At 39.5% G+C, this 25,653-nt stretch overlaps 1 pseudogene; it reads left to right on the forward strand.

The window, feature by feature from the left end:
• The first annotated feature begins 15,614 nt into the window (after positions 1-15,614).
• Positions 15,615-16,545, forward strand: LOC119526074 (annotated as a pseudogene).
• Positions 16,546-25,653: the final 9,108 nt, after the last annotated feature.

Below are 25,653 nucleotides of genomic sequence, written 5' to 3' on the forward strand. Positions count from 1 at the left end.
CCCCCTTATCTTGCCCGGACACTCCCCGTTGCCAGTGCAACTCCCATCACCACCAGTGCGCATACATTGTTGCCAGACACCGTTGCCAGAGCAACTCCCGCCCCTTTTCAAACAACCTCCGTGCTCTCTTAGAACCAATCCTAACCTCCGCACCCTCTCAGAACCAATCCTAGCCTTTATCCCCGCAGCATTGACTTGTAACAACCCCCGCCCTCTATGCCAGCCTATATAACCTGTGCTCACCCCTAATAAACTCTCTTGGCTTCTTCACCCTCAAAGAACCGTGTCCCGCCTGTTCCTTCTCGCCACCCTCCACACCTTGCACGCCTCCGCCGGGGACCGGGCCCAGTCCCCCGCCTCGCCCTCGCCTCCGGGAAAGAGCCCCCGCTGCCGGTACCCTCCGAGCAACGCCGAGAGCCGAGGGTTCAGCAACCGGCCGCCCCCCCCCCCCCCCAGACAAATCAACTGCGACCGCACGGGTCTTATTCAACATTGTTTCCCCATCATTTCTCCCAACCCACAGCTGACCCTGGATCCATATGCATGTTGAATGAGTGAATGATTGAGCTTGCAGGAGAAAACATTACTTTCAGGACAACTGCACTGCTTACCTAACAGGTGCATTGTTAGAATAATGCAATGGCAGATGGAAAGGATTTTGAAAAATGAAAGAATTAAACAAATGCTGGGTATTATTATTATATCTCAGAAATATCTGCTATAAATTAATTAAAGCAGTACGGGTACTTCCAGTCAGGGATCTTTGCAATAATCTCTTGTAGATATAGAAGTCTCCTGGTGATGTGGTAAACGCCTTGAAGTACTGCCTTCTAAATTATTGTCAAAACGTGATAGATTGCTGGTTTCAGAAGCTCATGTGTATAAAGTACTCCAGCCCCTGGGAAAATAAGAAACTTTGTGATGGTGTTTCTAAGATCCATCTTCTGACAGCAACTCTACCCAAGTGGCTTACTTGTAAAATGTTTCCATTTAGACTCTTTTTCAGCTATTTCTTTTAAGCCTCTACTAAACATATAGTTATGTTCTACTGCACTCGTTTTATCAACCATCAAATGTCTGGTCTGTTGCCATCATTTGTTGGTCTGTTATTATGCATTACCTCAGAGAATTCCAAAAATGGGTGGCAAGCAGATCAGAATCATCTGGGAAATCTTTTCAAGCAGCACACATTACCCAGAACATGAAGTGTCCCTTTCCTCCTCACAGGTTGAAAATCACTGTTTAAGAGGGAGGTGTGTCACATCCTCCAGATATCATGGGAGGGAAAAGATTGAGGACCACCGATATGAAATAATTTAAGTATTTATGGAAAGGAGTTATACATAATGTATAATATTAGAGCTGGAGGGGATCTTGTAGAAGATATAATATCTTCCTTTCATCTTACCCATGGGAAACTGAGGCCCAGAGAAATTAGACAGTCTGCCCAAAATCCCAGAGCCGAGAAATCTGATTTCTTGCTCCTCTGGTCAATGTTCACTACACAGTGTCCTCTGTCCTCACTGATGTGTTCACTACAATAAATATCTCAGTGCAAGATGCCAGCATGTGATACTCAAAATATTATTTTATCTATTAGTATCATCCTCGGAGGTGCTCTGTCTGCTTATACATTGATTTGTATTTTAGAGTCTGGTATTAATTTCATTGTTTTCCTCTGTGGTATTCATCGCCTGGACCTAACTTCTTATTGCTATAGCAATGCTCATGTCACAGACCCAAACTTCTATCATTAATCAGTAAAAGTTAACCATCATCATGTACCAAGAGCAGAGTTACTTGCTAAAGATAAAATAGTGCACAAAACAGACCATGTTCCTGTCTTTACAGAATTTACAAACTAATAACCAGGTAATTACAACACAGAGTGATATAGGTGCTTGATGGGAGAACTATAGATTTCTGTGGGAACCCAGAGCAAGGACACTATATTTGTTATCTAGTGCTGCATAGCAAATTACCCCAACATTTAGTGGCTTAAAAGCACAAAAAGTTATTATCTCACAGTTTCTTTTGATTAGGGATCCAGGCATGGCCTAACTAGTTGCCTCTAGCTCAGGGTGTCTCCTAAGTTTTAACCAAGCTGTTTGCCATGACTGTGGTGGAAATGAAGGCTCAATTGTAAGTGAGGAGTGAACTGATTCCAAGTTCATTCTTGTGGCTGTAAGAAGGCCTCAAAGGATTTGTTTCCAAGCTCACTCACATGGTTGCTGGCAGGTTTCAGTTCTTTGCCAGGTGGGCCTTTCTATAGATGTTTGAGGGTCCTCTGGCAAAAATTATCCAAGAGAGGGAGATAAAGAGAAAGGAAAAGATTGCCGAAGAGAAAACACAAGTCTTTTTGTAACCTCTAGTCTTGGAAATGACATCCTGTCACTTTTACTGTATTCTATTCATTACAAGTAAGTCACTAGGTCCAATCCATACTCAAAGGGAAGAGATTGCACAAAGGTATGAACACCAGAAAGTGGGAATCATTGGGGCCATCGCAGAGGCTATGTAAATGGGCAGCAAATAGAGGTATATGTCAAAGGAACCCCTTCCCCACCCCCTGCAAAGAAGTGGCATCTGAAAGAATTTGAAAGACTGAAGGCTGAGAAGAAATAAATAGGCTGGAAGGGTATGTGTGTGCATGCATGTACATGCATTCATTCAAGGGAGTTGGGGAGCTGTACTGGAGAGAGTTCTTTAAGGAAGAACAGTCAGTGAAAAACAGCATGTTCAGTACGACTGGAGCACAGGAGTAGGAGGTGGAAAGTGGCAAAAGATGAAGCTGATTGTAGAGGCAAGCCAAAGGAAGGGTCATGCCCTCACCCACTTGCTTTCCTTTGTTCCCCTAAAGTGGGCTCCATTGTTTTATCATTAGATAAAAATAGATTATTGAAAGCTTTAGCCATCAAGGTGTTTTTGATTGCCAGTAAAATAATCCCCAATTCAAATCGGCTTTAACCAATAAGGAAACATTAGCTTGCATAAAGCTAGAAGGTCTTGAAAGTTGACTGATTCAAAAGTTCAAGAAGAGTTTTTTCTGCTTATCCTCTCTGCAATCCTTAGTGTTAGCTTTGTTCCCATGCATCAAGTCCATGCACAGTAATGTGCCGTAAAAGAAGAGAAACTCTCTCTTCCTGTGCTTTGTGCTTAGGATGCAGAACACCTTTCCCAGAAATTCTCTAGATCCCCACCCACCCACCTATTCTCACTTTTCAGTGGTCAGGGTTAGATCAGAGACCCATTTCCAAATTGGCCATTGGCAAGAGGAATAGAATTACATTAACTGGTTTAGACTAAACAACTGGGATAGGATGATGTTGACACATCAACCACAAACATCCACTACAGGCAGCTTCATAATTGGACCAGATTAGTTCAGTCCCACATAGAATTCTTTTCTATTTATTCATGCCCTGGACTTTAATCAAGGGCATGTCAAGGATTAGTCATGAAAAATCTGCTTCTATAGTGACTGTAAAACTCTACTTGAAGGCATTCTTTCTTAAGTCACTCGAGTTCTTTTGGATAAAGCCTTGCATGAGAAACTCCTTCCAGAATTAAAGTTGCAAAATAAAAAATATCTCTTGAGGATAGTACGTATCTTCCTCTCTGGGAATAATAAATATGTAACTAACCATGCTTCCTTTTTTAAATGGCTGTCAGGAAACTCCAAGCCAGAATTGTAAGCAAATCACAGACTTCTATTAACAGTTGTAAATTACTGCTGGATTTATTTCCTGCCTGTTTTGTGGAATTCATTTTCTGTGTCTATGTTTATATACGCTAAACCTCAACTGAAGCTCCAGGCCCCTCTGGCTCAGCATCCTCTCTTTCACCCTCTTTCACCCTGGCTGCCACATCACTGGTTGCCACTAAAAAGCCAAAATATTAAGCATTTAGAGAAATTTATATTACTGAAGATTGGTGGAGGATGATGGATAGTCTCAAGGAAAGTTCAAACCAGACAATGCACATTGTTTAATAATTTAACTCACCTGTGACACCAATTACATATCTGCTTTTACCTTCACATTCCTCCCATCTCTCCAGAGAGTAGCACAAAGTTCTCTCCTTGGCATGCATATGTAGTTTAGGGGTCATCTTTGGTTATTTACACACTCCTTTGGGATTTCTCCTTCCACTCTTGCAGGTCATCAATATGCTCCAAACACAATTCTCCCCAAGAGAAATCCTGGCAAATAAAATTTTCTCCGTCTTCATATATGAATATGTTTTATAAACTATTGTGAGTGTCTTTCCTTTTAAGCCACCCCAAATCCTTTTTGGATAAGGCAAGTTATAAATAAGTTTAGTAAAGCTTTCCAAACAATGCCGTAAAATATGTCATTGGTTCCAAGAATAATGTGCTTAGTATTAGAAAATGTATAGCCCACTAAACCCCTGGAGGATTATCTGGTGGACGATTGTGTCACATACGGATTTCATTTTCATACTCTTATCCTAATGTTTACAACCAAGATGTGAAATCAATTGAATGAAATATTAAACATTTCTGAATCCAAAAAATACTTCTCACGAATTTGGAGAATGTGATTTAATAAATGTTTCGATACAATGAATACATTGTAATCTATTTGAGCACTCACATATTTCACCATGCTAGAGAATTACATTCAGGAAGGAATCCTTGACATGATACTGAATAGTTATGTGATACCACCAGAGTAGAAAGAGAGGTTTTTAAAGATGCTGAAAAGGATACCTAATGCAAAACAATATTCTTGAATTATTCATGTTGCCACAATGCAGTGGGAAACTGATCACCACAGGTCTCCTTTCCACTGTGCTCCAACCATCTTTCATTGTTCCTTTTAAGAGTTCAGCTCAAGTCCTTGCTATTCACAAACCTTTCCTGGAACCAGCATGAGTATGCAAAGCCATCAATAATTTATTTTTTTCCACTATGGGTGGTGATGATGTTACTGTATCAGCACAAAAATGATCCAGGTGAATAATACTAACAATAAGAGTGCCACCTTACATGTCCCTAACAGATTTCCTCCCTGGAGCGCAAAGCGTGCTCCTATCCATTGTTTCATTTGTCCTTTCAAAGGAGGCAGATACTCTTAGGTTATTAAGATAATACAGAAGCATAAAGGATTAAACCACAGTCATGAGCAGAAAAGATAAGACTAAATAAGAAAATGTGTAGTGTCTAATTTAACAATTTCTTTACATAAAAGACAAATTATGTTTTCTCTCTCTTTTGGAATTTCTCAGTTGTACAGTGGAAAATAAATAAATTCAATAAATTAAAATAACATTGGCATACATTTTACAGTTTACCAGAGACTCCATCTATATTAGCCTTTCTAATCCTCAGTGCCACCTAGGGCAAGAATATTTTTATCTCCATTTTCTAGATGAAATTGAGGTTCAGAAAGGTGAATTTCCTTGCCTGAGGTTGTAGAACTAGTAAGTGGCAAAGCCAAGACTCAAATCGAGGTTTTTCTCACTCTTAATCAAATTCTTTTGTTGCTATACTTCTAACCAGTAGTTGATAAGACAGAATTTTATCTACTTTTCAAATCAGACATGAACTTCACAGTGTATTACATCATTGTATAGGACAAGGAGACAGAAAATAATCAGTTCAAATTATGAAGGTTTTAGGCCCAACAGGGCAACATGAAAATAGTTACTATAACAAGGTCTGGTTATACATACATATATATATATATATATATATATATGAATGAAATAACATCAGACTTAATGGACTGTAAAACAACTCTGAGGTTCCTGTCTGCTCAAGTGTGGTCAGCCTGACTCCTAGAAAAAAGAAGTGAGATTGTTTTCTCTCTCGTGCCAGAAAGAAATATAAATCAGGCACAAGCAAAATTTGCTAGATAACAGTTTAAGTATTGACATACAGCCACAATGCTAAATATTAATTATGTTAGGAGTGAGCAAGTTCAGCTTTGCTCACTGTTTCAGAGGGTTAAAGGGGAGGCAGGTTTTCAGATCATGACCATTAAAGCCATGAGGAAAAGGGGAAAGTGCCTGCTCCCAGATGACAGACATGTCAGGAAGGACTGGTAATTACAGAGCTATGATAAGACTTGGGAGCTGAGCCATGAGATACTGAGTTAGAAAAGTCTGGCCACACCTCTACTCAGGCACTGACAGAGATTATGCTGGCAATCATCCACTGGGCACCTCCCAGAGCCAGGCCCGGTCCTAGCCACTTAACAGACAATACTGCCTCTCAACCCCACAACAACCCTGGAGGACATTAACCAATTTGCAGCTGTGAAAGCTGAGGTTCAGAGAGGCTAATTTTTCCCAAGTCTCAGAGCTAGTTCCCGGTAGCTGAGCAGGGGAATTCAACTTAAGCCCAGGCCTCTTCATCTCCCCACTGCTCCGACAAGGTGAGGTGGGGTTGTTCTACTGGGAAACATCATGTACTTACACAGAGTTCAGGGGTGGCAAGGAGAAAGAGAAAGACCACATGACAACTCTCCCTATCCCTGTTTCCCTGCCTCCTCCATCAAAACTAATGCATTCCTTCTGACTGCTCTTCCCCCTCCTTCCCATGTTGTCTCTCCCACAGCCCTAAAGGAGAGAGAGAGTGGAGAAGAGGAGTAAATAAAGCTTTTCAAGTCCCTCCACCGAGAGCCATTATTCAAGACTGGCCAGAAAAACTGTAGCTTGATCCAGGGTCACGGCGAGACAGCTTTCCAAGGGGCCACCTTGGCTGCCACCCCTAAAAACCCTGCAATTTGGCCACCCAGACTTCCAGGCACATGTGGAATGGATTAAGTTTCTAATCATAACACTGCAAAAACTGTCTTCAAATAAGGAACTTGTGAGAGAAGCTACCCAAATTAGGAAACCAACGTGGGCACACAGAGTCGGCCTTCAACCTTTCTGCACTCTGCCCAGATTTTTCTCCTCTTGCCTGAAACTGTCATTTAAGCATTCCCTTAACTGACAGAATTTTTCACAAGACAACCTCTGTTTTGGGAGAACATGTACCAGGTTTATTTATAATTGTCCTATTTCCAAGCATCAGATTTGTTATTTTCACTGCTGCTTTTTTTATTGGGAAATATTCACCACCACCACCGTACACCAACACACACATAAAGACTCTAGGACTCTTGAACATTATTTTCTAGAAAGATCACTGGAATCTAAGAATCACTGCTGAGATGATTGCCAGAGTCTCCCCAACTTCTTCTGGTTTCAAAGTGGATTTTTACACAGACTCTCTCCTAACTATTGCCCCAGGCAGTAGCCCCAAACCTTTGCATTTGAGAGATGAATGATGCAACTTCAGCTAAGCACTAGGCTCTAGACCTGCCTCAGTATTCTGCTTCATGCCTCAAACCCCAAGTCTCACCCCAGTTCCTGATTTATCTTCCAAGGCTATGGCACCTCTTTAATGAAAAGACATCCAAGCCAACAATAATAAACACCCAGCATTTGTTACATTCATTATATTCTGTATTTCCCACAAAAACTCTTTGGGGCAGTTACCATTATTTTAATTTTCCAGTTGAAGCATGGAGAAATTACGTAATTTCTCAAGATCATATAACTATTAAATGGTTGAGACAGATTTTGGACTGCAAGAGTTGATGGTGGTTCTCTCTTTCTTTTTTACTTTTTATTTGGAAATCATTTCAAATTTACAAAAAAAAAATTATCAAGAATAGGAATAGTATAAAGAACACTGATACATTCTTTACCCAGATTCAACTTTCACCTATTATAACTACCCTATGTTTCAGTTTCCTGGCTGCTAGAGCAAATACCATGCAATGAGTTGGTTTAAACAACAGGAATTCATTGGCTTATGGTTTTGAGACTAGGAGAAGTTCAAAATCAAAGTGTCATCAAGGCATTGCTTTCTCCCAGAGTGGTGTTCTGGGACTGGCTGCTGGTGATCCTTGAGCTTTGGCTTTTCTATCACATGGCAATGCACATGGTGGCCTCTTCTGGCTTTTTCTTCTGGTTCCAGTGACATCTGGCTTCTGGCTGTTTCCTCTGGCTTTTTCTCTCTGTGTGTGACCTTCCCTACAAGGCCTTCAGTAATAGGATTAAGACCCATATTGATTCAGCGGGGCCACACCTTAACTGAAGTAACCTCATCAAAAGGTCCTGTTTACAAAGGTTTACACCACAGGAATGGATTAAGATTAAGAACATGTTTTTCTGGGATACATAGGTCCAAGCTACCAACCCTATTTGCTTTATCATTTATTCTCTCTCTCTCTTTTTCTCTCTCTGTATATATATATACACACGCACACACACACACATTTTTATGTATTATATTAAGGATTATTATACATAAGATTTTTTTCTGAGCCATTTGGAACAAAGTGGAATCATTATGCCCCTTTTCCCTTATTTCAATGTGCATTTCCTAAGAATGGGGCTATTCTCTTGCACAATCAGGGTACAGTTATCTAATTCAGTAAATTTGGCACCAAAATAAAATTTTAATCTAATCTACTACATCCACATAATCTCATTTTTTTCTAATGGTCTAAAAAATGTTCTTTATTAGCATTTCTTTCTCCAGTAGAGAATTCAGTTTAGGATTATATTGCATTTAGTTGTCATATTTCTTTAGTCTCCTTTAACCTGGAACATTTCCACAGCATTTCTTTGTCTTTTATGATGTTGAGATTTTGAAGAAAATGGTTGCTCCCTCCTGTTCTTCTAACACCAAGTTCTTAATTGGGGGCTTATCTGAGTTGCCTTATAATTACATTTAGGTTATGTATTCCTGGCCAGGGTACTCCTTATGTGATATTGTGTTCTTCTCAAGGTATCACATTGTGGGAGTACATAATGCTTATCTGCCCCTTTTTGGTGAACTTACTTTTGATTACTTAGCCAAGGTGTTATCTGATTTCCGCAATTATCTAGTCACAATTCTTCCCCTAAATCTAATTAGCAACCTATAGGGAATTTTGCCTGAACCAGTCTTGTCTATGCCAATGGAGAAACAATGATTTTCCAATGCTATCCATCCCTCCACATTTACCAGTCAGCCATGGGCACTCTAGTAAGCAAGAGCCCTCCTTTGTGGGAAGATGGCATTGTATGAAGCTCCAGGAATCAGTCCTTCTGCCAAAACAATATTGAACTGGAGGGAACTGTATGAATTAACCATTTTGGAACTTTGAAGTTTACTGGAGCACTTATTGCATCCAGGAAAGAACTGGATGAAGAGGCCGAAACATTGTGGTAAATATCAGCAAATTTCACCTTCCATGTAGGGGCTACCATCCTCTGCTCCCCAAATACATGGCAGGCAGCTCTGGGGACTGCAGCCTGCTGCTGTGAGGGTGAATAATAAGGACCTCAGCCTTCAAAATCTATGGGTGTGTGGTCTGATAACTGATTCTGATCTCAGAGGAGGGCAACACGGAAGCAGAAGAAGAGTCTTAAAGAGACAGTACCACTTTTTCTTGACTTTTTTCCCTTCTCTTTCCCCATTTGGGAGCAAAAAAATAGTGTATAAAAGTCACAAACGCTTCAACAAGAAAAAAAAACAAGCAACCCAAGAAAAGAGAGAGAATTTTATCCAGAGTTACAGCAATATAATACTCAAAACATCTATCTCAAAAAAAAAAGGCAAAATACACACACAAAAAACAGAAATTTTACAAAAAAAAAAAAAGAATTTTATAGAAACCATCCCTGAGGGATCTCATACATGAGAGCTATTAGTCAAAGATGTTAAATCCTATCTTAAAGATATTTAAGGAACTAAAAAAAACCATGAACAAATAACTAAAGGAAATTAGAAAAACATCTGAACAAAATAAAGTGATAGAAATAATAAAAAGGAAAAATAGATTCTGGAGCTGAAAAGTACAATAATTGAAAAGAAAAGCTCATTAGTGGGATATAACATTAGATTTGAGCAGGCAGGAGAAAGGACCAGCAAACTTTAAGGAAAGACAATTGAAATTATCCAATGAGGAAAGGAAAGAATGAAGAAAAATGAACAGAGCCTGAGGGACCTGTGGGACACCATCAAGCATGTCAACATATACATCATAGGAGTCCCAGAAGGACAAGAGAGAGAAAAGAACAGAAAAGGTATTTGAAGAGATGTTAAATAAACACGAGATCCTGTGCTATTGTACTTTCGGTTTATAACTGTTTCTCCCCTATATGACTTAAAGGGCAAAAGCGTAAAATAATAATTGAAATCTATGTTGCTGGACATCATCCTCGGGGAGTAGTGGGAGTCATTCTTGCTGGGTGGTTTGTGGACATGCAACCCTGGGCAGGGAAAGCTAGAGGAACGCAGATTCTCTGAGAAAGAAATGTTACCTGTGATGACAGCTTGCCCAGTTGGAAAATGCCTTGGCAAAGGACTGCTTGTATTTAGTTTCCGCCCTTGGCTACACCATATCTGGCAATTTGTATTCCAAAGAAGATGCAATGTTCTAGGTGTTCTCAGGATAACAACTGACCAAGAGTTGGTATGTTTACAGTTATGAAAGCGGCTAACTCAATAACAAAGAACATAAATCAAATCCATTGTATAGCTATAAAATTCTGGCTGATAAACACAGGAAACAATCTTCTTAGTTCTTAGCCAATCCACAGTGAGCAATAACCTGAAAGGAATGGATGTGGATTTGGCCTAGTTCATTTCTCTCCTGATGCTAAACTGACTCCCACTACTCCCCAAGATGACGGTAGTGCAAATACAGCTTTTGTTCTTTTCCTGCCCAGTAACTCAAAGGCCAGAGCTGCTGATGGATGTTGTTAAGGCAGTTTATCAGTGAAGCTCCCATCTCCTAGCAATGCTGCAAAGGAAGGGAATGTCTCCAGAGTACAGCCTCAAAATCTCGCTACTGTCCAAGCACCATTGCCCTAACCCAGGCATGACAAACCCAGATGTTTTCATGGGCTAACCCAAGTCTGCCAGCTAAATGTAAGGTGGGAGTGGAAGGTGCTACTCAAACAGGGTAGAGCATACTGCACATAAAGGCATTGACATTGAGTAAGTTTTTAGACATTGTACTGGCCAAAACAAATGCATCTGCTTGTCACCCCTGCCCTAACCCGGTGCTTGCTCTTTGTAGACCTTATTATAATGAAAAAGATCAGCCTGGGAGGTTAGAGATGGGGTCCTATCAGCTCTACCACTAAGTTCCTCTAAGACCTTTGGACGTTATTTTACTTCTCTGGTCCCAGCTTTCTCTTCAGTAAGATGAGGAAGTGAGGTCTCAGTTGAACATACAGGGACTCCACCATTTTTTGAGTCTTAGGTTCCAACTGCTTCCAACTTATCTCTCCAATTTCTTCTTCTACCTAGAGGCTGACCAGAGCTTGGGGGGCCCTGAACTTAAACAATGTAGGGTCCCCTCTTTAAGAATCGTAATAGGAGCTCTGACTACAGAAGTAAGTTGATAACAAATAGTAATGTAGAGTGAGAAAAGAAAACACAATAAATATCCACCTTAAAAAGCCAACAAACACCCAAAAATACCACAAAATCCAGGGAAAAAAATATAAGACTTGTATTAATCATCTGCTTGACAAACCTCTATAAATACTTTTATCCTATTTTTTGGGGTGCATACTTTTTGATTGTTTCTTCTTATGATAACAACTTTGTAATATTTTGTATAGGGAGACTAGAAAGTTTCAGTTGTTCCTTTTAATACTGTTGATCAAAATTTATTTACAATTAATGATAATGTAGAAAATTTTTTTCAGCTTCACAATTCATTATTGGCAATAACATGTACATTTTTAATATTGTTAAATTTGGGAAAATCCTCTATTGAGTGTCATTTATATTTGAGCTGTAAAATTCCAGGCATTCATGTTTCCTGATCAGAGACTAATCATACATACTCTGAATTTATGATGCTTATTATCAATAAGGCATTATTGATAAGGGCATTGGGAGGGTTTCTGATCCTGTCACTCCCTACCAGGGACCCTAGAGCCCCACCCCCGCCCCCACTGAATTTCTCATGTATCAGAGCAGATTAAGCTGCCCCTCCTCTGTTCTTTCCCCATCTACTGCTAGAAGAGAGGCCCAACCCCAACTCTGTCATATTATAGCTCTCTGTTCATTTGTCTGCCTTCCCCATTAGACTGATTCCCTCAAGGGAAGGTAGTGTATCTTTCTATCTGCATGGTGTAAGTCCTGGCTCAAAAGGATGTTCAATAAGTGTGTGGCAAATAGAAATTGCTCCACAACACAGGTTGTAAGAAATGCCACAATTCTCTACCCTTCTAAAACAAGCCTTATTCTTCTCTGATTCCTCAACTGTCAGTTGATAGTAACAATATTGTCACTTAATGGGCATCTTCCTCCTCCTTTGGGCTCGGGCAGCCCATGAAATTGGGGTTGGGTGGGCTCACCCAGGGGCCATTCACCAGCATCAGTTACCCTGGTGACTGTTTCTCCCTCTGCTCTCCAGGAGGGTGATAGAGCTGTAATCTTTTCCACTCACCTTTGGCTGATCCTCAGGCCACCTTTCCCCATGCTTTCAAGGTGACAGCATTTGGGGGAAACTACCCAAAGCACCTTGATAGCCATCTTCCTTCCTCCTGAGGTATTGTCACCTCTTGGAGGTACAAGGGTAAGTAGGGGGCACATTTGTGTCGGTTGCAGAACATTTCAGTCTCATTTCCTGCAAGGTTTAGAAATCTCCATAAAACGGCTGAGTAAAGCTGTCATCAAGTTTGTTCAGCCTCAGAGAAAAAAAGGAAATAGGAAGGAAGGAAAGAAGGAGAAATGGAGGGAGAGAGGGAGAAAGAAAATACAGTCCTGGGGAAAGAAGCCCAGAAATTCAAGAGCACTGAAGTCTGATTGCCTTTTTTCTATGGATGAAGTATATAGTTACTTCTTCACCCATTTGCTAATGAGCCTGCTCAAGCAAGAAAATAATAATAATAATACAATAAGATACAGGTTAATTTCTACATTAAATTATTAATACATTAGCCTGTCACAAATGTTTATTGAATGGATCAATCAGTGAATAAGTTCTCATGGTTAGCTCATTATCATGAATCTGTTTTTTTTTTTTTTTAACTACATAACATCAATCAGGGAACAATAAAACAGTGTCCCCCTGCACACACCTGTGTCATTGTATAGGTAAGATCAGTGATCACAAGCCATTCCCTTGCTGCACTGGTAAAATAGGCAAGACTTGTTTATTTCTGCTATGATGATGGAGTTTCCTACCCTGCTTCTGTAAAGGGTTTTATGTTTCCTCTGTATTTTATAGAAAGTGCTTCAGGCAGGTGAGATCTTGTATCTGGCTCCTACTGGCTAACTTCAAACTGCAGTTATATTACATGGGGAAAAACCAAATAAAAGAATACCATTATTGCTTTAATCAGAACTTCTTTATGCTAGTCTGGATTACAATGCCATATCCCTGATAGAGGGATAATAACAGATTTCCAGAACAAAGTGCATCCCTCAACTAATGTATACTTTGAAGCAAGGTTGATGTTTGTAGTTTAAGGGAACAGGGGAGATTTCACTCCCTCACATCATCTGGTCATTCGCTTACGGAGCAGAACAAAAATAACCCACCAAGCTCTTTTCTAGTTAGCAGGACTTATTTAAATTCTTTGCCCTCCCCTATCCCCCTTTTTATAACCAGCAGCAAATTACCAGTATTGATAAACCATTAGAAAATAAAATAAGGGACAATTTTATTGACAACCAGACGAAGTAATGCCTGAGTTGTGTTGGTTTTCAGCAATTGAGCTTTTTGTATTCATTAAAACTCTGCAAGCAACATGTGTTAAATTTTTGATGTATGCAGTGTACACTGAAATCTTTATCTACATTAGCTGAGACACCAATTTGCACCCCTGTTGCACCCTAATAGGCTGATTTATTGTGGTTTCTTAAGGCCAATTATTGAAAGAGCTTGGAGTATTTTAGTGGCCTAAATCAATTTCATTTTTGGATGCAGCAGAACTTGTCAAGGTCCATGTCTCTCATTTCCTCTTTTGTCAATGCAGATGGATAGTGTGAGCCCTTGTATTGTTTGCAGCAGCCAGGGCACTTACGGATAGGCATGTAAGCTGGCGACTACTTGGACATCTGCACAAACTCAGTGAGTGGAATGGCAAAGAAATGCCACATGAACTCCAAAGCTGTCACGGGGAGTGGAATGCCTACAAAAATAAATAAAAACAAATTAAAAAAAAAGAAAACAAAAATCCCACTGACAATAAGCTGTGATCTAGAGTGGTAATGGTCTCTCTACACCATGATTAGTGAGTTCTTGGCCTATCTCCTTTGAGGCTTTCTAATTATCTTTCTCCCTTGTTTGAGCATAAGCCTCTGTGAGGGTCCCATCTATTTGGCTCAGTGATATATCTTAAGCATCTCAAATAGTGCCTGAGTGCAATAAATATTATCAATGGATAGCCTTGCACACAGCATAGAGAAAAGAAAAAAAAATCATTAAACAATTACTTTTTGAAACCCATTTCTGTAACCATTAGTGTATGGGACCTTTGGGAATTTGATGAAACCTATTTCCTCACAAAAATGCTTGGCAGTTCATGCACATTAAATATTCCATTCAATTTCAGGCCCTAAAAACCCTTGGGAAGATCTCAGGATAAGACACCCTCTAGTCCACACAGTGCCAAGGAATCAGATTGTTTAATTGCTCGAGTTGGGGTAGGGGTTGGGGAGTGTGTGGAGGTTGGGGAGAGAAGAGCTGATCCAAGTGGATAGGCTGATTCTTTGCTTACTGTTCCTAGAAGAATCCTCAGTCAATCAAGGAGACCACTCAAGAATTAATTTGATGTGTTAATCACTGTTCACAGACCAGAAAATATTAAAGAGATAATGAGCAAATTTGTCAAAACCACAAAAATCTCCTTTTCTTCCAAATTTGTTAGTTGTTTTGTTCCCTAGGGTGACTGATTTAAGGAGTTCTTTGGTGTAGTTTCCTCCTTATGGAAGGAGTCAGAATATTCAGAAGCAGATCTTCCGATCCTGAAGTAGACTTGATTCTACAGGTGAGCTATTCCATAATTTTGCTATTTTGAAATAGTTCTTCACATGAATCCCAAAATCCTGTGAATGCTCAGCCGAATCTATGGAATCATGGAAGAAATCAGCAGCTCCCCTTGCCACGGGATGAAGACACTAATGCTGAATTAAGTAAATTTGAGTTAGATTTCTCTAAATACTTTCAAGGCATTTCTGAGCAAATACTTCAATTGATCAGATCCACTGATTCATGTAAAAATATTGATGTTAACATTCCTTTATTACATACTGTATAAGTTATGTTTATCTTTGGTATATAGTTTTTAGTCCCCAGAAGCCTGAAGATTGCAAATTACCCCTCTTAGGTGATTATAGTTGTGTTTCATCTTATACTAAGAAAATCTGATATAGAGCCAGCATTTTCATTCAGGATTGCAAAACAGTGTGTCATGAAATCCTGACACTTTGGCCGAATTTGGATGAGTAATATGCTGACCCAAAATTTAGGAGAAAATTTAATTTATAAAATTAGCACATCCAGGCTCTCTGTTCCCCCTTGCTCACCAGACAGCCATATCTTTTCAAGCAGTGCCAGCCACATCTCTGAGACACGATGGTAAAGGTTGGAATAAATGGGTTTGCCCGTACTGGGTGCCTGGTCACCAGGGCTGCTGTAAACTCCAGCAAAGTGCAGGTTGTGGTCATCAATGACCCCTTCATTGAACTCAACTACATGGTCTACATATTCCAGTACGATTCCATCCAATGCAAGTTCAAAGGCACTGTCAAGGTTGAGAATGGGAAGTTTGTCATCAATGGGAATCCCATGACTATCTTCCAGGAGTAAGATCCCACCAACATCAAATGGGGTGATGCTGGTGCTGAATATGCTGTGGAGTCCACTGGTGTCTTCATGATCATGGAGAAGGTTGGGGCTCACTTGACCCCATATTTCTGACAGGTGTGAACCATGAGAAGTATGACAACTCCCTCAAGATCATCAGCAATGCCTCCTGCACCACCAACTGCCTGCCCCCCCTGGGCAAGGTCATCCATGACAACTCTGGCATCGTGGTAGGACTCACGACCACTGTCCTTACCGTCACTGCCATCCACAAGACTGTGGATGGCCACAATAGAAAAATGTGGTGTGTTGGCCATGGGGCTGCCCAGAACATCATCCCTGCATCCACCAGCGCTGCCAAGGCAGTAGGCAAGATCATCCTGGAGCTCCATGGGAAGCTCACTGGCATGGCCTTCCACGTCCCCACCTCCAGTGTATCCATCGTAGATCGGACCTGCCGACTGGAGAAAGTGACCAAGTACGATAACATCAGGAAAGTGGTGAAGCAGGCATCAGAGGGCCGCCTAAAGGGAATCCTAAAGACCAGGTCGTCTCCTGCAACTTTAATCAGTGACACCCATTCTTCCACTTTTGATGCTGGGGCTAGCATTTCCCTCACAACCACTCCATCAAGATCATTTCCTGGTACGACAATGGATTTGGCTACAGCAACAGAGTCAACATGGCCTCCAAGGAGTAAGAGTCCCTGGACCACCAGCCCCAGTGACAGCATGAGAGGGAGAGAGAGGCCATCAGTTGCCAGGGAGTCCTGGCCCCAACTCGATCCCCCAACACTGAGAATCGCCCATCCTCCACAGCTTCCATCCCAGACCCCTGAGGAAGGGGAGGGCTAAAAGCCCTACTTTATCATGAACCATCAATAAAGTAACCAAGCAAAAAAAAAAAAAAAAACAGCAGATCCATCAGGAGGCTCTGAATGTTACTTTCATAACAAGTGGGAGTTTTTCAAACACAGTCAAATGTGTTTCAAATTTTAGCTTTGCCATTAAATAGCTGGGTAAGCTTAGGCAACTAGCCTTGCTCTCATCTTTGGTTTCCTCAACATTAAAGCAAGGATAATAATAGTTATCTTTGAGGCAGTCGGGAGTATTAAGCAGAATGACATCTAGAAGACACTTGGGCTGGGCCCAGGAGCACAAAGTGTACATTCAATTACAGAAGTTGACTGCCTGCAACCACCAAGGAGGTCAAGCTAAAACTCAATAAGAGAAGCAAAGGAAATCACAGGCTGACTGTGGCAACTGACAGGACATTGGTGGACTGTCCAATCTTCAAAACCAAATCAACTTTAGCAAAAAAAAAAAAAAAAAAATACAGATTTTTGTCTCTCAAGACTGTCTCTTTTTGAGGAGCTGGGGGAGGGGCAAGTGACAATTCTAGAAGAGGTTGATGGCAGGGACTATGGCAGTCAAAATTTATACCAGAAAGGCCAAAACAGTCAAAGGAAACTTAAAAACTAAAATTAAACTCAAGGTCCTTCTATTTGACAATAATAAAATTTAGGTAGTTTATTTTAGAAGGAAACACAAGTACTACTGAATCCAACAAAGCTGTCAATTTGTGTTCTTAGAAGGACAAAAAAAGGCTTAAAGTGAATGAAAGTACATCCAATTCACAATGAAAGAAACACTGGGGGTGGGCCCCAGATCAGAAACTATTCTGGGATTGAATTTTTGTTTATAGCACTAAATTTAACCAATCAGGATTCTTTTTTAAAATAACGTTCTGTTCAAACTTTTCAAGTTAAAGGTTTTCTTTTAATGGGAAATCTGTACTTTATCATAGGGATGGAACTGCCTGTCCCTCGGCTTATGTACTCTTTGAAAAGCAAATCCCTACTTATCCTGGATAAAGATTCACATTGTGGCAAATACATCTCAGACCTGAATGAAATGAGCATGAACTTGTTGAAAAGCAAGAAATGTTTCTGCTCCCAACAAGCATGCCCAATGGTGAATCGTCTCTGAATGGATGCCACTAATCTTGTCTGTGAACATGTCAAGGGAAAAGGAATAGCTGTAGAATAAATGACTGGTATAATTAAGGCTATTGTTTAGGAAGGACTCAGTTATCAAAGAAGAAAAGAGTCAGCAGCAAGTTTAAGCGATGAAACAATGTGCCACGGGCGGTTTCTCAAATTCTTGCTTACTTTAGTAAATTATGATGGGCTAATCAAAGAGCACTGTGATCCTATAATAGTCAGAGAGAATAAAGGGAGAGGTAAAGGACAAAAGAGCCCAAAAACTTATTTTCAAAACAACAGCTAACTCTGTTGCTAAAAGTATTTGCAGGTTAATTAGGAAATCTGTTAGTGATGAGGCAGGCACATTTTCACTTCCAGAAGACACTGCTCATAAACACGTGAGCATAACTAATGGTTGTTGAATAGCAGCAGGACTTTCCAGCCAGGAGGATGTTATAGATGTGTCTTCTTAGCTCAGAGAAAGGCAAGTCTCCCCATGCTTGCCTTTCCCACCAGATTCTTACAGCAACAAGAAAGTAGCTCTGTCACTGCTTGTATCTATTGTCTACCTATAAAATCACTGGATGGAGAAAGATTCTCACACTTCATGGGTATTAACTTATTCCACCCCTTTACCTTTAGGAAACGACAAAGAAAGCTACTGACTGTAAAATATTCACAAACTGTATGCTATATCATTGTGAATTCTTTTGATTGCAAGAAACAAAACCCCAAATTAAATGAAGAATTTCTTACTGATTTCATCAAATATTAAGACCCACCATTATTTTATGAACCACTAACAACAACAACAACAAAACAGTGCCAATTGAACTGACTTCTTATGCTGTCTAATGACTTAAAAAATATTTTTACTTCTGCTTCTGGAATGACAGAACAGACATGTTTTCCCTTATTCCTCCCACTAAGTACCCCCTTTCACTTTCATTACTTCTAATTTATTCAGTCCAACATTTGTAAACTTTGTCTACTATTTGCTCTAACCATTGCATCATTCTAAATTTTTCTATAATGCCGCAGAGTAAACACCTCTCCATTTTCTCTGGCTTTTAGTCCTGGCCTCACCCATGGCTACATAATCTCTATCATATCTGGGACAAGCTTGACAAATTTCACAAAGTAAAATGAGCAATTATGGGTTTGTAGCCTAAATAGCCAGGGTTCTTATAAGCATGGGTGGCAGAAAAAGAAATATCCCTTCTCAAGCATGAGCTCTTTCTTCCTTCTTTCCATCCCTCCTTCCTTCCACTTTCCTTCTTTCCTTCTCCCCTCCCTTGCTCCATATTTCATCTTTCTTCTAAAGAATTTTCATATTTTGAAGTATTTAAAGTATATAAGAAATTTAGGCCCATTCTAAAAAATAATTATTTAAAGGAAGAAAAGCAAAAGAAGAAAAACCAAAATCACTCGTTTCCATTGCCAAAAAAAATTTCTCTGTGAACATTTTTCTGTATCCCTTCACAGTTTACCTTTTTTTCTATTATCAGTTTTCCTTATTGATTGATTTTCTTAAGTTTTGGTTATCATGTTTATTTTTTGTATGGCTGAAATCATCAAGTAATTTCCCATGCAAAAAAATATGTCTATGAAACTTTAGTTGTAAAAAACTATACCATTAATAATTATATATAGCATATGGTTAAAGCAAGAATATATGTTCTTCCCTTTAGACTATAACAAAAAGCATGAAGCTTTTTAGTCATTTTTATGCCCTTTAATACAGGAGGTACTCAGTGAAAATTTACTGAATGAGTAAATATTCAAAAATATAAAAACCCAGATACAATTAAGTGCCTTTCTCATTAATTTGATCACTATTTAGTGTTGCTTAACCTGATTTAGATCTCTTATCTGCTGAGGCTTAAGTAGGAGTATTCATTTCATCCTAAATCTTTTTTCTTTCCTCTGAAAATTAGAATACCATCTGGGGCATTTAAATAGTCCAGGATTTCAGCCCCTTCACAAGTGTCAAAGCCAAGATCTGGCACATAGTAGGTGCTCAAAACAGGTTTGTCTTTGCAACTGTCTCTTGCTACAGACTGTTATTTCCTTAGGCAAGAATATCTTGATTTTGAAGTGTCTTTAGGAATCTGTGCTCTTTTTACTTAATTATCCAGATTCTCCCTGTCTCACAGTGTGAAAAAAAGGGTGACTTTTGAATTCATGTTTCCATTGAGTGAAAAGATACATAAACCATTTAGTATTTCCTTTCAATAGAATAAACTCCTAGGCAGAAGGAAGAAAATTTATCTTCTCCAGGAAAAGACACCTCCACCCCAAAACACATACACTACACACACACACACACACACACACACACACGTGCACACATACACACATGCATGCCTCTTACAAGAGGGATTGCCTGATCCTGGGTTTTACATTTCATTCCTCATCTTAAAATGGCCACTGAAACACCAGTTGTTTCAAACAACACTTAGAATTACACAACCAAGTTTTCTCAAACTCAATTTGTAAAATTTATCTAAATGGAAATTAATGAGATTATAAGGAGAAATTGAATTATTTTACCTCAGCATCTTTAAAAATTATTAATTTCAGAATTAAACAGAATTTATATATAGATAAATTCCCTTACATAGATAATGGCCATAAGTAATCAAGAGATTAGCAGACCGAGCTGGTAATGGCACTCCTGTTATTCTCATGGGCTCTTTGGTTGCCAGTTTAGCTACTGGGTACTCTCCATTAAAATGTACTAACAGACAAAAATGACTTTGTTGTATCTGACAAAGCAGCACCATGCTTTTATTTCATCTGTTATCCCTAAAGCTAATATTTGAATGTAGTGGGTTTTTCATCCAATCTTCAACATGGTAAGTAGCCAGCCCAGTACATGTGATACTTTCTGAGTTATAAAGGCCAGCTTTGGTTTGCAGCTACTGCAGCAATTTCATAAAACCATAGAATTTTAGAGCTGGAAGAGACCTTAAATTATTTGTGACTTGACCTCCTGGCCACTTTAAAACCATTGCTAGAAAAATATTGTGTTGTATTACTTTTCTGTTGTGAAATCCTTATACCTCTTAAAAGAAATGAAACATCTTCTCTAGATGCTTTTATGGGGCAGCTTGTTAAAGGGTTGTGTGGTAAAGTCCTTTTATGCTCAAAACGTTGGGTGAATTTTAGAGCCTTTTGACAAACATCCATCAAGAAATTGTTTACTGAAAGTAAGAAAACTTGGAGAAGCAGAAGAAGGGAAACAAATCAACATTTGTTGAGTGCCTAATTGGTGCCAGGCAACTTACTTGTTTCATCTCCTTTGATACTTGCCTTCAAAGATAGCTACTATGGTCTCTATTTAACACATGAAGAAACTGAGACCCATAGACTTTCAAAGTAACTTCTCAAGATCTCAGAGTTAGTGAGTGGCAAAGCCTGAATTTAAACTCAGATCTATCAGTTTCCATAAATGACCAGTCTACCTATAATAACAGACTGTCTTCTGTGAGTTTTATTCAAATATATAACTAGAAAAGAATTTCATGAGCCTTTACATGGCCACCTGAGCATGGCAGACACTTCTCCTTAGGTGACTCTTCAAGGCAATTTGTTCAAAACTCTAAAGGAAAGGCACTCATATTTTCTTTTGGTTGGTGGCTCGATAGTTATACTTGTGCTTTGTATTATTGTTCCTTCATATCAGACAGTTTACCCTTTAGAATCTGTTTAAGGATGCTGTTATGGTTTGCTAAAGCTGTCATTATGCAAAATACCAGAAATTGATTGGCTTTTATAAAGGGGATTTATTAAGATACAATGTTACAGTTCTAAGGCCATAAAAGTGTCCAAACTAAGGCATCAACAAGAGGGCACCTTCAATGAAGAAAGGCCAATGGCATCCAGAACACCTCTGTTGGCTGGAAAGGCATGTTGCTGGTGTCTTCGGGTCCTTTGCTCCTGGGTTCTGGTTTCAAAGTAACTTTCTCCAAAATGTCTCTGGGCTTCTGACTCTTAGCTTCTCTCTCTCTCAGCTCCTGTGCATCCTTGATTGATCCCCCAGGTTGTTTCCCTCTAAGTGTCTTGGTATCCTCTCTTAGTTTCTCCAGGACAAACTCTGGGCTTTGTTTCAGCTTAGCATATCCAAATGTCTTTCTTTCTGCATCTCCAAGTGTCTGGGTCTATGTCAGCCCCTGAGCTCTCTGAAGGACTCCAGTCATCTAATCAAGACCCACCCTGAATGAGCGAGATCACACCTCCATGGAAATAATCTAATCGAAAGGTCTCACCCACAGTTGGGTGGGTCCCATCTCCATGGAAACAACCTAATCAAAAGCTCCCACCCACAATTAGTCCACATCTGCTAGACTGAATTAAAAGAACATGGCCTTTCCTGGGGTACATAACAGTTTCAAACTGGCACAGATGCTGATCAAGATGTTACCTACAAATTCTAAAAGGAAGGAAGAATGAGGCAGGCCAAGGGTAAATGCTGAGTCTACACAGAGATTTCTGATAACAGGCCTTTGTTTCAGGTAGGGCTTTTCAGGCAACCCACAACACAGGAACAGGCTTTTCCTTGAGGTTCAAGGTGACGCTGAAGTCAGCACTGTCGATACAGTCTGGCCATTCCTCAGCTCTAATTTCCACCAAGGACAAAAAGAAAGACTGACACTACACCCTACTTAAAAACAAAAGAATGGCAAAATTAATGGCATTTTCCATTATGTACTCAGATCCACAAATAAATAAATAGCATCACATTTTCCTGCAAACTGATAATTACTTACAATTTAATTTGAACTGGATTCTACCTCATTTAGTTTTGACCCACTTCTGCCTCAAAATTGACACAAAGACTACAGGGTTCAGTTGAGAAGACTGCTTAAGAAATATAAAGGGAAGTCAGCCTAGATATAGAAAATATATAGCTGGTCTCCAAGTGGTACCAAAAGTCAGAGGTTGGTAATTAGGTTGAGGTCACCGAGTATGGATTCTGCCACAATATTTGCTTTCAGATGGGCACTCAATCTCAATATTTCTTTAAGCTCCTTTGCTCTTCTAAGACAATCATACCTCAGGGTTCTTTAATTCAATTTTATTGAGATACATTCACATATCATACAACCATCCAAAGTGTACAATCAATTGTTCATAGTACCATCATATAATTGTGCATTCATCACCCCAATCTATTTTTTGAACATTTTCCTCATACCAGAAAAAGTGAAAATAAGAATAAAAAATAAAAGTAAAGAAGAACATCCAAAACACTCCCCCCTCCACTCAGTTTTTCATTTAGTTTTTTGTCCCCATTTTTCTACTCATCCATCCATACACTGGAAAAAGGGAGCGTGATCCATAAGGCTTTCACAATCACACTGTTATCCATTAAAAGCTACATTGCTATACAATCATCTTCAAGAGTCAAGGCCACTGGGTTGGGATTTGATAGTTTCCGGTATTTACTTCCAGCTATTCCAATGCATTAAAACCTAAAAAGAGTCATCTATATGGTGCATAAGAATGCCCACCAGAGTGACCTCTCAACTCCATTTGGAATCTCTTAGCCACTGAAACTTTATTTTGTTTCATTTCACATCCCTCTTTTGGTCAAGAAGATATTCTCAATCCCATGATGCTGGGTGCAGATTCATCCGTGGGAGTCATGTCCCACAATGCCAGGTAGATTTACACCCCTGGGAGTCAGATCCCATGTTGGAGGAGGGTAGTGAATTTACCTGCTGAGTTGGCTTAGCTAGAGAGAGAGGGCCACATCTGAGCAACAAAGAGGTACTCAGGGGGAGACTCTTAGGCACAATTATAAGCAATACCTCAGGGTTCTTACCAGCATGGTTAGAAGACTTTGCAAGAGCTCTGCAATATTCATAAATTATTACGCTATACCAATGAAAAGGATTATATCTACCAAGGAAAGGGCTTCTCAATTACCTTTTAATTTATTGACACCTCCCTTCTCTGCTACATTCATCTCCTTGCCTCTCCCTAGGCTGCCTCTTCCTGAGCTAAGAATCTGATTATGTGACCATCCCAAACCCTAATCTCTGTTTCTTGTTGTCTTGGGCCCCTCTTCCTTTGATCACATGCCAGCTTTAGATCTGCTCATCTCCAGGCCTGGAAAGATGAATGTCTGACCTTTTCCTTCAGTCAGAGGAAGCAATAAATGCCTAATGGTTTCTACTTCTGGGATTCGATACTCACTGTCTTTGAAAGGGTTATTTTCTCTTGCTTAGGCAGGTAACTTTCTTTACTTAGGATTACTTACTTTACTCTTCTTTCATCCTTTTAATTGCTTTCTCAATACATCCAGCCAAAGTCAGATCATGTTATTAAGGAATCTGGGATGTGTGACTCGTAAGCAGCAATTTATTTTTCTCACCCTTTGGAAGTGTTTCTTGTTGATGGTTTTCACTCAGTGACCCAAATAATAAGTGTTCCTGTTATGTAATAGATGCAACAAGCAAGGAGATTCTTCCTCAAGGAAACTACAGAGCTCACACTGAAACAGCCATGGTATTAATCAGACATATTCATCTTATGTTTTTATTTAGCTACAAATGACAAAGTGGAGAAATTCAAGTACAACTATATAGAATGCAAAACAAGAACCACCATTAATTAGGGGAAGAGAGAGAATTTCTTCTTAAACCTGCCTATTAAACCATTTTGACTCTGAAATGGAAACAGAACACTGAAATATGGAAGTATTCACATTTGGGGTTTTATTAGGGAGTATTTTGATTCTTCAAACACTAGGCTATTTTTTGAAAGTCCTTGACTCAGCAAAGCAAGGATGCATTTGGCCAGCTACTTATTCATCCTTCAATTTAAAACCATTTGTATTCCAAGGGAAATTTAATCTGTACGTTTCTGATTCACTTTTGCTTAACTTGTCAACATGTTAAAAGCTGTTTGAAATAAAAGAAGATTTTGGATTCTTATGCTTATGTAATTGTTATCTTTAGAAACAGAAAGCTGTGCTTTTGCAGAAAACCAACAATCTGATACCCTTTAGGCATATGAATCATATATGAGCAAAAACAGAAATTTTAGGTTCAAGTAGATCACAGATCTACTCTGTTACTTTGAATTTAATACGGTTCTTACTAGCCAGACTTAAACTTGATTTTCCAAGCAAATCCTATAATTTAAATAGTGATTTTTTTTTAAAATATAAAACTAATATTCTTTTCCTTGCAGGGCTAATTATGCAAGGCTGTTCATGTTGTGTACTGCAAAATTCTGGGAGATGCCATTCTCAAAAGCAGCGCAGCCATTCGTAGTGAGTTTGTTTCCTTGCATTCTTAACTCTTGTTTACTTATCTCAACTCAAAATCCAGTGAAGAGCATCATCTAGGAATATCACTAAATGGCAAAATCTTCATTGACTAGACCAAAACTTTCTGTCTTGTCTTGCTAATTGTGTAAAGTTTTGCCCATATTCACACACATTATTCTAAGATGGTGAGTGCCTGGTAAGTTTATAGTCAGACTGATTTAATTCCACATTCTGTTAATCACTAGATGTATGTTTTTTGAGAAGTTCCTTTACTTCTGACATCTTTTTTATCTACAGATGAAAATCTGGGATAACTTTGTCTACCTCAGAGTAGGCTGGTTGTGTGGCGTTGACCAATATACCAAGGTATGACCACCTATGAATGCTCAATGTGAATCACCCACAAAGTAAGTCAACGGGAGTTCTGTGCTTGGAGATGTCTGGCCAAAAGGGGTACAGGTCAGAGGCTTTTGGGAGATAGCCAGTTGGTGCAATCAAAACTGTTTTGGTTGACCAGTGGTGAAACAGAGACTGGTGGCTGG

Source organism: Choloepus didactylus, chromosome 1, assembly GCF_015220235.1.
Source record: "Choloepus didactylus isolate mChoDid1 chromosome 1, mChoDid1.pri, whole genome shotgun sequence".
Taxonomy (NCBI): domain Eukaryota; kingdom Metazoa; phylum Chordata; class Mammalia; order Pilosa; family Megalonychidae; genus Choloepus; species Choloepus didactylus.